This window comes from Nelumbo nucifera, chromosome 1 (genome assembly GCF_055504915.1).
Source record: "Nelumbo nucifera cultivar China Antique chromosome 1, China Antique-T2T, whole genome shotgun sequence".
NCBI lineage: Eukaryota > Viridiplantae > Streptophyta > Magnoliopsida > Proteales > Nelumbonaceae > Nelumbo > Nelumbo nucifera.
The window spans coordinates 32,977,620-32,991,513 of NC_142649.1; positions in this window are offsets into that span (position 1 = coordinate 32,977,620).

Sequence of the window (13,894 nt, forward strand, 5' to 3'; positions counted from 1 at the left end):
TGATTTCTACACCTACGATGTATTATGCCATAAAACAAATCAATAAAAGCCATGCTATGCCATGATGCAATTATCCATAAAACATTGATATTTTGCCGGGAGTGACTTTGATGCCATAAGGTACTTTGATGCCACGAGGTACTTTGAAACATATTTAATTCATACGAGAGATTAATGATTTTTAATTAAAACCACTCTTAAGCTTGATGAGGTAATGATGTTTAATTGAAACAGTAATGATTTCTATATTTAAGTTGTATTATGCTGCGAAGCAAAACAAATGTTATGCCATGATGCAATTATCCACAAAAATATTGATATTTTTCCGTGAAAGACTTATGTCATAGTGGACTTTAATGCCATAAGGGACATTGATGCCGCAAGAGATTTTAAAACAGTTTTAATTCATATGAGCAGTTTTTAACTGAAACATGATGAGGAGTTAACGATCTTTAACTGGAACAATACGATTTATGTATCTAGGATGTGTTAGGCCACGAAACAAATAAACAAAAAACATGATATGCCATGATATAATTATCCACAAAACATTGATATTTTGCTGCAAGGGACTTTGGTGCCATGAAGTACTTTAATGCCATAACGGACTTTATTGCCACAAGGGACTTTGTGCCATAACGGAATTTAAAATAAAATAATTCAGATGAGAGGTTAATGGTTTTTAATTTGTTTAATTGGAACATTGATTAAAGTGAAGTACTAAGGAATCTTTAAATCATTTATGGTTTCTATATCTGAGATGTGTTATTTCATTATGCAACTCAATAAAAATATGTTATTCCATAATGCAATTATAAACAAAACACTAATATTTTGCCATGAGGGACTTTGCTACTATTAAGGACTTTAATGTCGTAATGGACTTTAAAACAGAATATGGTTATCCTGATTAAACAATGATTTTTAGGTCATTGGGCGGGAGAATGATATGACTATTTGGAAGTTGGATGATTTCAAAAAACAAGATATGGTTAACACAATTCTTCATATGATGGATGACTTTCAAATAGAAATTTTAACTGATCAATCAATTAAGAAAACACGATGTATATTTTTTTGTAAATAAAATGAGGTATGATTAAAAACCTAAATACAATAAAAATGATATGCAAAATGCCACATTCAAATGATTCAAAGTAATCGATGTTAAAAAGATAGAGCTCCATTATGGAGTTTTACCAATCTTAAATAAGAAATAAAAGCAACCATTTCCTTCTTGAAAAGTAATGATCAACATATTTTAAATCTCAAAAACATCAACATTAGATATGCAATGATTGTCAATCAAAGATTCATATCGAGAAACACCCATTGGAAGGGGGGCTACCCAAGTTTGGATGAATAAAAGATGATGCAAAGGGATTGGTTGCTCAATTTCAGGAAGCGAAATCGATGATCTCTTCAAAAATTGGTATGTATAGAAATGTCAAATGAGGGATAAAGTGAATGTTCTCGAACTAGGTTAAGTGGTAATTCTGCCACACTTCAAACGATTAACCACTTCACTTTCTTTTGATATGCAATCCACTACCGCATAGTGCTTTTAACGAGAAGGTTCTTCTTTTAGACCACTTTGCCCTTGGTTTTAAATAATCACCAGGCTTGATTTCTTCTTTCCTTTTCTCTCTCCTTTTTTGGTTGTCAAGTCCTTCCTTGCCAACACCCTTAGGTTTGTCTAGTGCTAATTACCAATTTCTCACTAATCAATGAGGACTTTCGGATGCCTAGGACAAGGGTTCTGAAATAAAGGATAGAAGGCTCAAGAAACTTAAACTACAATGGGTATCAAATGCTTGAATCAAGTTAAAGGAATTCACTCAAGACTATGCTCTACTCTTATTATTTTTCTCGATTTAACACTCTCATTCCATAGATGAAAAATCTCTTCTTGTCTTTCAATACTATGGGTTGCACACCTGGGTGATCAAGGACTTTATTGTATGATGAAATGTAAATAGGTAAGGTTGAAATGAAGATGAATGTTGCTTGTAGAGAGCAATTTATCGATTTGATCATCATATCTGCCCCAGTTGCTCTTGCTTGCTCTTCTCTTCTTTTTCTGCAACAATAGACTGCACCATTTTTTCCTTGATGCCTCCTTTTCTTCTTTTTTTTTTATTTTACACAATTTCCTCATTTTTCTATTCATTTCTTTCTTTTTTTTCTCAAAAATTGATTGAGATTCATACAAAAAGCTTAATATCTGACATCCACCTCCTAAGGGGGTTTATTTGGAAGGAATGGTCACTACAAAGGCTCAAAGGGGCTAACTAGTGGATTATGCAGATAAAGAGGGTTTGAAGTAAGAAGGATAAAGCAAATGGCCAAAACAGGGCCTCCCATCATTTCATCACTAAATACATAACCCATAGGGAAGAACTATATGTTAAGCACAATTTGAGTTTAACAGAACTCAAGGGTATTTATGTCAATACAAATTTAACAATTGGAAACTTTGAGGTTATCCGAATGAGAGTGATTCTATTTTTTCTCTTCTTTTTTTCTACTCTCTTTTTTTTTCTTCTTTTCTTTTTTTTTTCAAAAACTTTTTCTAGCCCTTTGGAAAGAAGCATCCTGGGAATTTGATTGGTTTAACAAAGAAGAAAGTCCAATGAATCAGCTCAAATGGCTAACTAACAGTGTTAACAATGGCAAGGGCATCTAGGGAGTAAAAACGACCAATAATAGCCTTCGGTCCTTTCCCCGACTAATCAGTGAAATGCTTGGTTAATATGATGCCTTCATTCAAAATTAGCTCAAAAAATGATACAAAGGAGTGCAGTTACAATTTGAAAGGAATTGACTTGTGGATACAATTGGAAATGGATATTGCTGGCCTAATTGGGTTACCCCCCTCCCCCCCCCCCTCTCCTTAGGGTGTTTCTAGCCATGGACTTTTGATCAACACTCCTTATTTCGTGCAATTACACCTTTAAGGCTTATTCCAAGTTTGGGATTCAAGACAGTCATGCTCACATAAGAGAAGTGGTAACTTTATCTCTTTCCAAATTTGGGAACTCCTCTTCGTATTAAAATTTATTGCTTTATCGGAATCACAAAAGGTAAAACAATAAAATGAAACAAATAAGTAAAACTTTTATTAATACAAAAGATGGGTTGTTCAATGATCATGTTCATATCCAAATTACAGAAGGCAAAATCGAAACAAAAAGGAATACCTAAAAAAAAAAGGTCTTAATGCAACAAAACAAAACTAATGAGATCTTTTAGTGAATCGGCTTCTTAGGCATTGGTTAAGCCATGTCTGAAATTTTCCTGGGGGGGTCGAATACACCCCCATCGATGGGATCTTGAATAGCAAACTTCAATAGCTAACAATGACCGATAGTATGCCTAAGCCTTGGTGATAAGCACAGAATGCACTTACATCATACTTCCTTGGCTTTGGTTCCGGTGGAGGTCTCCAGGTCAGCAATCGAAGATATCCCTTCGAAACAAGAAAGGGTAACAGTTAAGCATGAGGGAACGATAAATGTGTAAGGACCCTTTTCTCATTCTTCCGGGATGGTTGGCCATTTTGAGTCATTTGGGATGGAGTAGAGGATAATGTGTGTGGTGTTGGCTTAGAAGATGATGCATAAAATGGAGTTATCTGGGGTGTGGTCGAAATGGCAAGAGGTTTGTTATACATCACAAGTGCACAAGATGAACATTCATGAATTGATGGTTTGTAAGATAAGGATGTTGCTTGAGATGATGGCCTAATGTTTGCGAATGCAAGCGTGGATGTTATGAGGGTCGGCAAGGACATGGATACGCCCGATGAGGGTGTGTAAAACACTTGGCGGGTTACAAACTGATTGTTACCAGGAACAAACATCTTTCTGAATAAAATACCAAACCACAAAAGCTGAACTTATTATTTAAAATGCAAAAAGAAAGAGAATGAAAAGACGACTTCATAACAAATGATTTCTTTTATTTAAGCACTAATAAATGGTCACTTCTATTTTGATTATAGAGTATAGGTAGCATGTCTAGAATCTTCAAGTTAACCTCATCTTGCTTTGGCTTTTTCCCCTATTGTTTTTCATCTTAAAATAGCATTAAACTTCAAAAAACGAATAATGTATGTATGAGAAAAAAAGGAGGGAAAAAAATAAAAATGTACACGTTTGTGTGCCATTGGTGGTGTGTATGAAATACAAGAAAACGATGGAATGAATGGTTGGCTAAGGTAGGGGAGAACCTGTCAGGGAGGAAACCTAAAGTTGTTCAAGAGGTATGATGAAGTTTAAAACCAGAAAAGAAGATTACTTAAATGATTGATCATAACATTTCACTTCATTATGAAAGTTAACTTTTATTTTATTATCCAGGTCGAACCCAAGTGCCACTGCCTAGACTACTTACATACCCATCATGAGGATCAGACTGAGCGTAGTTTGGGTTATTTATAATTTCAATTATAAGAAAGAGAAAAAAGGAGTACAAAACCAAATTATCAAAACTTGCAGTATGCCGCTAAGGCTGAAAGATTCCACTATCATTAAGATTTTGTACTACAAGTTGTTATCACCCGATTTTTGCTCGGTCCCTTCTTTGACCCATCTCCTACATTCTGGATGCTTGATCAGACCATGCCAATCACTTTAAAACAAGTCAAAATCCTAAGAAACCCATAAATGCCCATAAATCCATCGTTAAATCCACATGAATCCCTTTCGATGGTCTTGATTATGCACATCACCATACTTGGTCCCCTATCAAACTCTATCATGTGAAACAAAATCGTTAAACAACCAACCACACAAAATTTCAACCCTAAATTCCTAGATTTAGCCAATCATCCATCAGAGATTTCATTTCAATGCATATAACACTATGCACTCCTTGAACATAAAACCCATGATCTGCACATACCTAACACGATCAAACCCTTCCAAAAAACTCATAAGCCCAATCCATACCTCCCCACTAAATTTTATCCCAAAATTCTCTTCTTTGACCCAACATCAAGCCTTGATTCCATTTTGACGAATCTTATTAATCAAAAGCTTACCTGTCAAGAATCTCCATCATCCAAGCCTTATTTAACCAATCAGACCCCACCACCATGTTCAAAGACCAAAAAAAAAAACCTAACACATAAAATTTCACGTCCTAATTCACCTGTTTGACCATTAAACTAGGAAGACGTTATTTCGATGCACTAGATTAAATTACCATGTCATATGTCCCAACCTAAAGCCTAAAAAGGGTGTTGGCTAATGTTAGACCCATTCTTGAATCATTAGAACACCTAGACCAATGAGTTTGATCCTAATAAGCTTAAAAATCTCAAAATACCAAACTGACCCCACTTAAAACTAAGAAAAGACAAAACCCCATTTAAAAATTCATCAAATTTATGTTTTATGCCACTGTCAGCCCCAAATACGGGGCTGCAACGTTTGGCACGCCCCAATCATGGCCTCATTGGATGTACGAAACCCATAAGTAGCCTTCCAAAGTCGAGAAAATTTGTTGCATAAAGAAGGAAGGGTCAACTATAGGCCCTTCTCTCTCAAAATCTTTACCTATTTCAGTGAAAGAGCTCTGTTGAATCACAAACACTGTAGTTGGATGAGTTTCAGACCCATCTACCTCCCTTTTCCTCGATAAATAGAGGCCCAGCTCGAGCTTGGCAGAAAAGGGGGGCAGTTTCCCAACTTCTATAATACACCCATTCTGCTTGAAATCCTGAAATCTCTGAAGCCAAGCTCAAGCTTCATACCCTGTTTTCCAAACTTAATACCAAAAACGCTTAGGCCAGCTCCGTGCCTCGCTCAAGTTTCATTTGAAGTCATTTTAACTGTAGGAAAGTTTGTTTCAAAGTTACACACAAGTTTGTTTCAATCTTCGTGCCGGCACCGTCTCTCTGCTTTTGTTTAGTTCCAAATTGCTTAAATTCCTAAAATCCTGTGAAACTTGCATTCCTAGCTTCCTTCGGATTGAGAAAAAGAGGTAGAGAGGTAAGGGTCTTAAGGAAATTAGTACCTAAGACCCAAAAACATAACCTCAAATCATTTATTTGTGAAGTTGGGAATGTTTTTACCAGATTTCCAAAGATTTGAGCAATCTTATTAATTGGTGTTTTGTTAAATTTGAGCTTGAATTGCTCCCATTTTGGGCTGTTACAACAGCTTGGAGAAAGGGGTTTCTAACACCTTCCCTCTCCTAATCCTTTGAATCCAAAATCTCTTGGTTAGGTGTAATCCTTAGCAAAAAATGGAATCACTATCAAGTTAAGTAAATCGATTTTCAAATCTAAAAATAAGGGCTCATTTTCTCTAAAAAAATGGGTGGTGACTCCATCTCTTTGAGCCGGCCATGAGCTTCCCTGAACTCACACAAGCCGAAGAGGAACACATTGATCAGTAGCCCTGGCATCTAGTGATAATCACAAAATATACTCAATCTGAACCCTCGAGGAAGCAGATTTGGAATTAGCTTTGGTTGAAACAGAACCAAACGTCCTTCTTGGGCTAATCAAGGAAGTAACTAAGAAAGTGGCATCAGGAGCGGAGTAAGCTCTCTCTTAACCCTTCTATCTGATTAGGAAGGAGAAGCAGGATGCTTACGACCCGAAGGTCCAAATCATTGATAATTACTTATAATGGCTTGTACTTCATTCACTTCATGTTGTGGTAGAGGGCCTATAGTTGGATAGTGGCTTCCTGATCGAGAGTCATGCTCAATTCTCTTCCCGACAGTGACTATGCTCTTAAAATTCTTGAAATCCTGATATTTCATGAATGTAGAGAATGGTGACTTAAAGGTTCTCAGAAACAATTCGATCATTTCTTCCAAAGGGATGAAAATCTTCAACTAAGCAACAATGGATCTCCACCGGTATATGTATTTGTCAAAACTTTCTTCGGGTACTTTTCGCATGCCTTCTATTATCTCTCTTTTCAGAGCCAAATCTATGCCATAATCAAACTGTTATAGAAAAGTTGTGGCCACTTAATTGCAAGTCTTCTTCTTATCTACATCAAGTGATGCAAATCATGTTAGTGCTTCACCCTCCAAACTCCGCTAAAAAAGTTGAACGAGGATCTTCTCATCTACTCCAAATTGAAACATCTCTCCACAATATGTGCTCAGATGCACACTAGGGCAATTTTTTCCATTGTACTTCACAAAGTTTGGAATATTGATCCCTTTTGGCAGTTGCAACCCTAGGTATATGCACAACTCATTGAAACCTGGTGCAAAATGGAACTGAATGTGCCTCAACTCTTCTAAGTCTTTCTTCAACTCGGCTACATCTTCGCAGATGGTTATTATGCTAAGTCGAGTCACCGTGCTTCTTAAAGAATGATGTTGATCTTTTGTCCCAACATACGATTCTCTGAGATTCTCTGATCTCAATAATATCATATTCTTTGAATCCAACGTCTTAACTCTTTTGGAATTGGATGTCATGATCCTAAAAGAATGACTCTAATTCAGAATGGTGATCGAGAACTCCATATTTTTATTTATATTAGTTGTTTTTTCCTCTTGTTTTTAATCATGAATTTTTTTAAGTTTCCCATTCTATTCACAAAATAGAAATTTACCCTTCTGTTTTTCATCTGATTTAAAATATCCTGAATAAAAAATAAAGCATCCCCAACAACTGAGAGGTTTCCACTAGTCATGGCTTGAACTAAATTCTTACAATTGCACAACAACTTTAGCTTGGACCGGGGAGTCAACTTGAATTTGACCAAAAGCAGCATCGATTGGCTGACCAGTTGAATCTCTTGCTATAACACCAAAACCAGCCTTTCCTCTTCTCAAAAAACTTCCATCTGTATTGATCTTGATTGAACTAGACTTGGGTGCCTTCCAAAAAACTGGCTTCTTACTTTCTTTAGGGGCATGAGAAGAAGGTCGATATTCTTGCTGCAAAGTCTAACTCCTCTCTTTGATCATCCTGTTCACATGCATGGCAATAGAGTTGGGGTCTAGGGTAATATTTTCAAAAATAAATTTATTCCTATTGGATCCACATGGTCCAAATTAACAAGAAGGAGACCTACAGAATTTCTTGCTTTTTATCATAGAAACTACTACTAGTTTTAATCCACCATGATAACTGATGAAGGAGGATTTGGCCCGATCTCCTGATAAGAAGACACGTGGACTTGACTCCACGTAAGCAACAACTCGACGTAACCAGATCGGCACGTGAACGTGATTCGACACAAGTGACAACTCAACATAAGTCAGCTCGGTAAAAAGCAAGCTCGGGTACGTCAGTACCCCGAACTGAAGTCACTTCGGGACGAGCACACCGCACAAGATTACATTAGGATCACCTCAGCCCGAGGGCACTTCGGCATTTACGACAAGGGCAAACCAAAATGTGAGCTCGAGAAGCTCGGTACCAATTACCCCGCTCTCACCAGGGGCGAAGGTACGTTCGATTATTATTGTTGTGTGTGTAATCTTCACTCTCTAATCTCTCTCACTGTTATCATCTTCAAGCTCTCTACTATCGTAGTGTTCTAACTTAGCCATCGGAGTGTCCACGTCGTGTGAGCTACCCCAGGATCTCTGACTCGTCTCTTTCAGGAACCCGTTCTCATTGTCACTGGAAGCCAAGTCATATCCAACAGGGATTAGCCGGATTACGCCACATCAATTGGTGTCGTCTTTGGGAACACTTACAAAATAGCCTTTCTATCCTCTTTTTGAGAACCAAAAGAACTCAAAAACCAGACCTATGGCTTCTTCCAGCAATGCCGGACAGCACAAAGAAGAAAACACCTCCAGGGGGCAACCTCAGCCCCCAACTGTCTGTATAGGCCAGTTCACCATACCGCTTCCCGCGGGTGGGATCCCAGCACCTGCTATGCCTCAACCATTTGGGCTTGTGAATGCCCCACTTCCCCTTGTAGCAGGCACAACCTCCATTGAACCGTCCGTAGTTCCCCCGAGAGTAGGACAAAACCAACTAAACGACTTGGTATACTGTGTACGGGCTATTCAAGCCCAAATGTAGCAGGTCCAGCAGTTCCAATAGTATCAACAACAAGTTCTACATCACATGTACCAGCAGCAGTTCCCACTGCTATAGCAGAACCAGCAACCTACCCCACCTCAATGTCCAATCACCCCGAGCAAACCTCGCCGCCAAAGCAGCCGTCCTGACCGGGAGGAGACCTCCCAGGCCTCATCTCGCGGCAGAAGAGAAAGACAAGTCCCTCCCACCTCTCTTCAAGTAAGCAAGTCGAGAGATACTCGGCCCACCAGAATCAGTCCACCTCGACCTTCATGGCCCGAAGGTATTCTTGCAGGAAACCAGTTTGAAGTCCTAGCTGAGGACTCCAGGCAGGGCTTCTCAGTCCATAGTAGCCGATAGTCCGAGTCACTCTCGACCAAAGCACCATCCGACGGTGTGGAGGTCAGCAGCACCGCTCGGAACCAGTCGAGCAGCGGCGAAGAAGGCATACCAAAGCACCCATCCGACCTGAGCATCCTAAAGGTAAAGCGGAGGTAAGCTCAAGAGTCACCAACACTGCTCCCCTCCTTTCTGAACCCTCTCCGCTATCCCCCGGGCTCTTGGCCTCCCCGATGCCAACGAACTTCAGGGTCCCCCCTGGACAAGTATGACGGGTCTTTTGACCCTAATGACCATGTAGATTCCTTTCAGTCCCAGATGCATCTCGCTGGGGCTGATGAGGCCTGCATGTGCGACGCCTTCTCAATGACCTTCAAAGGAGTAGCCTGCACTTGGTATAGAAACATTGCACCTGGGACAGTTAAAATCTTGGTGTAGCTCGTATAGTTGTTCACCTCGCACTTCATCACCAGTAAGAAGTGTCCGAGGTCACAAGAGAGCTTTCTCAGTACAGTCTAGAGGGAAGGGGAGTCAATCAGAAGCTACATCAAACGCTTCAACGACACTTGCCTGCTAATCCCGGACTTAGACCCAGTCGTGAGACTTGCGGCTACCAAAAAAGGGATTACTCACAAAGAATTTAAATGGCATGTGATGGCGAACAAACCCAAGGACATTACAGAGTTCCTTAAGCTCGTTGATCAGTTCATCGGGACTAAGGAAGAGATGAACCAGCGGACTGAAGCCCCAATAGAGAAAAGAAAGAGGGAGGACCACAACTCAAACAATGGTGGCGGCAAGAGAAATAAAAGCAGGTCCCTTGTCAGGGGAACATGTCATATTTCCACCCCCGAGCTCCCCCGGTTGAAAGAACGAGCTTTACACCCCTCAACGTGAAGAGTGGGGAAATTCTCATGGCCATAAAGGACGCTTCCTTTCTGAAGTGGCCACCTAGGTTAAGAAGCGACCCGATCCATAGAAATAAAAATGTATATTGTCATTTTCACAAAGACCACGGCCATAGCACTGAAAACTATAAAAGCCTCCGCGACAAGATTGAAGAGCTCATTCGTTATGGGTACCTAAGAAACTTTGTACAAAAAAATAATAAAGGCCAGATGGATCAGTGAGGGGAGCAAAAGAAAGACGCTCCCGAGTCCAGCAACAGGACGAGTGAATAGAGACAACCGCCTGAAGAGAGACCAGTTCACGGGGTAATCAATACGATCACCGGCGGGTCGGTTGTTGCGGGTTGTTCCACAGCAGCAGGAAAGACTTCAATCCGCGAGCTAGAACATGAAGGGCAAAACCCTCCAAAGCGGTCGCGAACTGAGGACCCTATATTTTTTACCAAGGATGACACACGCGGGATTCAGTATCCCCACAATGACGCGCTGGTCAAAAGAATGAAGATCAACGACTTTGAAGTCAGGCGCATCCTGGTAGATTCGGGGAGTTCAGTCGATATCCTGTTCAAAAGCACCTTCGACAAGCTACAGCTCCGGGAGAGTGATCTCCAGCCCACCAGTACTCCTCTAGTGGGCTTTAGTGGAGAAGAGGTCAAACCCCTCAGACAAGATTCCTTACCCGTGGAGATCGGCACGTGGCCCAACATCGTGAGGTTTTAGCATGCCTTCCTAGTAGTCGCAATGCCCTCCCCGTACAATGCCATTGTAAGGCGGTCCATCACTCATGCGCTTCGCGCAGTGGTATCTACTTACTACCTGGCCATGAAGTTCCCCACGGACTTCAGGGTAGGGGTAGCTCGGGGCGATCAGCTCGAATTCCGGAAGTTTTACGTCGCCGCTCTCAAAGGGAAAGGCAAACTAGCGGATGACCTCAAGTTAGAGCGACCTGTGGAGTACTTCGAGGAGCGAGCTACGCCAACCAAAGGGACGATCTACATCTCGACCTTAGCGGAAGATCCAGCCAGAACTCTCCAAATCGGAGCCATGATCAAAGAGCCTCTTCGCTCTCGGCTGGTAAGTTTTCTACATGATAATTTAGATGTGTTTGCCTGGTCCGCGGCAGAAATGCCTGGCATAAATGCTAAGGTTATAACTCACAAGTTGAACACTGATCTTTTAGTCAGGGCAGTTAGACAGAAAAAACACAACCTAGCCCCGGAGCGTTGGAAGATAGTTGATGAGGAGGTAGGGAAACTTCTCGCGGCCGATTTCATTAGGGAGGTCCACTACCCGAGTTGGGTGGCTAACCCCGTTCTGGTAAAAACGGCCAACGGTAAATGGCACATGTGCGTCAATTACACCGACCTGAATCGAGCTTGCCCGAATGATTGTTTCCCTCTCCCCAAGATTGATCGTCTAGTGGATGCGACTTCAAGGCACGAGTTGTTGAGTTTTCTAGATGCATACTCGGGCTATAACCAGATCAAGATGGACCCAGCCGATGAGGAAAAAACTGCATTTATAACCGAGCTAGGCCTGTACTGTTATAAAGTTATGCCCTTCGGACTAAAAAATGCCGGGGCAACCTTTCAAAGACTTGTCAACAAAATTTTTGAGCCGTTGATCGGCGATAAGGTTGAATGTTAGGTAGACGACATGGTCGTCAAAACCTGATTCTCAGACTGTTTAATAAGTGACTTGCAATGTGTTTTTGAAATTCTGCTTAAGTATAGTATGAAATTGAACCCCAATAAGTGCATCTTCGGTGTCACCTCGGGTATGTTCCTGGGTTACATAAATAACCAGCATGGAATCGAGGCAAACCCTGAAAAAATCAAGGCTATCCTAGAAATGAATCCACCTCGCAAGTTGAAAGAGGTCCAAAGGCTGAATGGCTTTATGGCAGCCTTAAGCCGCTTCATGTCCAAATCAGCATATCGCTGCCTGCCCTTCTTTAAGGCAATCAAGAAAAGTAAAGACTTCGAATGGACTGAAGAGTGTCAGGCGAGCAAAAGGAATACTTAGTTAGTGTCCCGGTTCTGACCCAACCCGAGGAGGGCAATGTTTTAAAATTGTACCTCTCCGTAAGTGACAAGGTAGTCAGCTCGGTACTAATAAAAGAAGTAGATTGGGTCCAATGACCTATCTACTATGTGAGTAAAGTTTTGCAGGATGTGGAAACCAGGTACCCATAGATCGAGAAGCTGGCGTACGCACTAGTCACGGCAGCTTGGAAGCTTCGCCCGTATTTCCAAACCCACACTGTCGTAGTCCTCACAAACAAGCCTCTGAGGCAAGTCTTACTCAAGCCCGAGGTATCTGGCATACTGACGAAGTGGGCCATCAAACTCGGTGAATACGACCTCCAATACGAGCCTCAGACGGCAATTAAGGCCCAAGCCCTGGCCGACTTCGTAGCAGAGTGTACCTTCAACACCGCAGCCCCCGAGCTGACAAAGATCAGACACAGAGAAAAGGCTTCAACTAGTACGGCACCAATCCCAGTTAAAGCAAAGCCAACTTGAGACGAAGAACCCTGGATCCTTCATGTGGACGGCTAGTCCAACCAACAAGGAAGCGGATCCGGTGTCGTACTACACAAACCAAGCGGGGTGAAACTAGAGTATGAACTTCGGTTTGAGTTCACGACGTCCAACAACGAAGCTGAGTACGAATTACTACTAGTCGAGCTCACATTAGCGAAAGAAGTGTGAGCAAAGCACGTCATCATCAGCAGTGACTCCCAGCTCGTAGTCAATCAGGTCACCAAAGATTACGAAGCCCGCGACCCCACCATGGCCGCTTATTTGACCAAAGTCAGGGAAGTTCTGCAAAGCTTCCAAACTTATTTTATCAAGCAGATTCCAAGGTCTAAGAACGCTGAGGCCGATGCACTATCCCGGTTAGCCAACACGAGCAACAACACCATGAGGACCGTGCACATAGAGAATCTACCTCGACCAAGCATTCTCAGGGGGCAAAAGAGGTCACTCCTGTTGCACAAGGTGAACCAAACTAGATCGACCCACTCGCTAGCTACCTACTTCAAAGAACCCGGCCTGCAGATCGCAACGTAGCCAGAAGGATAGAACGACAGGCAGCCAAGTATGTCATGATAGACGGACGATTGTACCGAAAATCCTATACGCTCCCCTACTTGCATTGTTTGCAACCTTCAGAAGCTGAGCTCGTCCTCCATGACACCCATGAAGGCCAACGCGGCGAACACTTGGGGGGCAGGGCCCTCACACAGAAAGCACTACAGCAAGGGTACAACTGGCCCACGATGAAGGCAGACACACTCGAGCTCGTCAAGAAACGCGACAAATGTCAAAGGTATACCAACATCCATCACTAACCTACTGCCGACCTGAAGTACCTCACCAGCCTATGGCCCTTCGCACAATGGGGGATCAACATCCTTGGACTATTCCTGTCAGCGACAGGATAGGAAATTCTTAGTAGTAGCAATGGATTACTTCACAAAGTGGGTAGAAGCGGAACCCCTATCAACAATCATAGCTCAAACCTTGCAAAACTTCTTTTGGAAGAACATAGTATGCCGCTTTGGACTGCCTCGAGTGCTCATTTCTGACAATGGTAAGCAATTCGAAGATATCAAGTTCCA